General features: G+C 34.6%; 2 non-coding genes across 2 annotated transcripts; both read right to left on the minus strand.

The window, feature by feature from the left end:
* Positions 1-72, minus strand: TRNAQ-CUG (transfer RNA glutamine (anticodon CUG)). The gene has a single exon. It is a non-coding gene; the product is annotated as a tRNA-Gln (tRNA).
* Positions 73-2,133: 2,061 nt separating this feature from the next.
* On the minus strand, positions 2,134-2,205 carry TRNAQ-UUG (transfer RNA glutamine (anticodon UUG)). Its single transcript has one exon. It is a non-coding gene; the product is annotated as a tRNA-Gln (tRNA).
* Between the last annotated feature and the right edge of the window lie 350 nt (positions 2,206-2,555).

Below are 2,555 nucleotides of genomic sequence, written 5' to 3' on the forward strand. Positions count from 1 at the left end.
AGGTTCCACCGAGACTTGAACTCGGATCGCTGGATTCAGAGTCCAGAGTGCTAACCATTACACCATGGAACCTTGCGACCGTGTTTAATAATTATACATTCAGAATAACGTATATTTAAAATTGTATGACCTTCGTCGTGAAATTTTTATTTATATAATACATATGACATATTTTTCGTTTTATTTCGTAATAATTTTTTTTCCTTTAATTTAGAATAACCTTCCTTTGGAATTATCGTGTAGCGTACATGCGATGTTTTTTTTTTTAAATATACCAAGGAGAATAAATATCTATTTAGTAAGCAGGACCTTACCCTTCTTTATCTCTAAGATCTCATAAGTAAGCAGGTACCATTGATATTATGGTCGCGCCGTGAAACCAGCAAAATATATTACGAAAGACAAGAAATTAAGAAATAATAATTAACGTAATGATAATAAAGTAAAAAAAAAATTCAAAAAATCTAATTACTACATATTAAAATTCATTATTGCTTACTATGTGTCCATGCAAACTTTGCTTCAACTAATTTCAACAGAAAAGAATAATCAAATTTTTAGAAGTAATCACTTTCAATTTTTTTTTATTCTTCAAATAATTCTAGACAATATTATGGAGTAAAGATGCTGCAGAGTCATTTTTGCAATAAACATCACTTCTTTTCGTTTCTTTTATAGATTTCTGTCTTTCATCTTCCCTATCTAGACTAGTTACAAAATTATCTACATAAAATAAATTCAAATTTGCCGTATTTTCCTGCACGTCAGTGAAATTCTTCAAATGATATAACAAATTGTCTTCAATTGTGACGTATGTAACCACATTAATCGGGCAGAATATAAAAGGCTTTTAACGAAATGCCAAGTTTACTTCTTGCTAACTTTATTGCAACAGAATCAATTCCAAGGCAAAACATGACAGCTGTCTAAGTATTACCAACTGTCACAATAATTTAATAACTTCGGAATCAATAAGGTTGTATTATTTTACTTTATACGGGTGATTAGAAATAGGTTTAGAAGCTTTTAAGCTTTTTGTTGTCAAATGAACTATACATTCACACCTTCCAAGCTTTTACACCCATAACCAAACATCTGTATATAACCTTTTGCTCTTTAAAATTGGTAGCCTGATAGTAATATATATATGTATATATATACACACATATATACATACATATATATATATGTATAATATTATATATTCTTTTTCTTGATATTTAAATTTATTTTATTCTATAGAAGACTTAAGAAAAATTCCAATAATATAAATATACAGGATAATTTAAATTAAGTTACAAACGCCGTACGTTACGAGAAAAGTTATAGAAGAGTCCAATTTTGATAGAACCTAAAGCATAGGGCGTTCCAAAAGCGTATTGATCTCGAAAGGGTGATTTTATGAATATTTGTGGAAGTGATTGTTTTAAGTAAAGTTACGTACACTTCTCCGTGCTCTAGACTTCGACGAGATCTGTATACGTGCCGCGAAACCCCGTAAAGCCTCCGGTTCTTAGAAGCGCCTTATCTGTATCGCGAAGCACTCGGCACTTCTTGCCGCGCTTAAAGCGAAATTTTAATAAATTCTCCCCGTACCGACGCTAGGACAATCACCTCACATCGAGCCCCCGTCGATCACGATGCACCGAACTTTCATCACACTCATCATCATTCTATACTCATGACACGGCGGCCGCGCCCGCCTAGCCCGCGCCCGCCTAGCGCGAGGGCAGTCAGAAGAGGCCCGTTTCGCTCCAGACCGCCGAGAAGTCCTCGCTTCTAATAACCTACACTACACTATAGACATACAACGGTATAGCCCTTCCTTATGTATCTTCGATGTATCTGGGATACGATCACCCAGCGTAAATTTTTAGTCCGCGGACCTGCTGTTTCCGCTGACTCAATTTCAATGAAGCTGCACAAAGCCTAAGTTGGTTAAAAACACAACTTCAAACACGATAAATGCAAAAAAATCTCCGTGCTTTACGATTTTTTAGATCTGTTACGAGTTTATCGTTGACCACTGTTAAAAATATGATACTTTCCTAACAAAACAATCTGCAGAACAAAAACTTTGCATATGCATTAAAAACGGTATGAGTAATATCGAAAAACTATTAAAGTTACTACAGGTTCCACCGAGATTTGAACTCGGATCGCTGGATTCAAAGTCCAGAGTGCTAACCATTACACCATGGAACCATGGGGCAGGGAAGGTTATTATTCGTACAAATTAACATATAAATAATAAGTTATTTAATTGTATTGACTTATATGTTTGTATAAGCAGTGGCAGCCCAGGTGTAGAAGACTGAGACTTGTGATCTTAGGTCGCGGTTTCGATTCCCCGAGATACAATCTTATGTAATTGATACTGTGCATTAATTATGTAAATAAGTATCCAAAGGATGGGCGGCAGCGTTCTCTGCGTACCATAATACCACACTGCGATCAATAACCCGCCTAGATGTTTGTATATATTTAAAAAAATGTCTTTGTGTGTAACATTCGCATTCTTTTAAAACTCTTAATTGTAATCCTAGTAAATAGTA

Source organism: Battus philenor, unplaced genomic scaffold (assembly GCF_028537555.1).
Source record: "Battus philenor isolate CCGP_79_NKW_IND1 unplaced genomic scaffold, ilBatPhil1.0.hap1 SCAF_2, whole genome shotgun sequence".
Taxonomy (NCBI): domain Eukaryota; kingdom Metazoa; phylum Arthropoda; class Insecta; order Lepidoptera; family Papilionidae; genus Battus; species Battus philenor.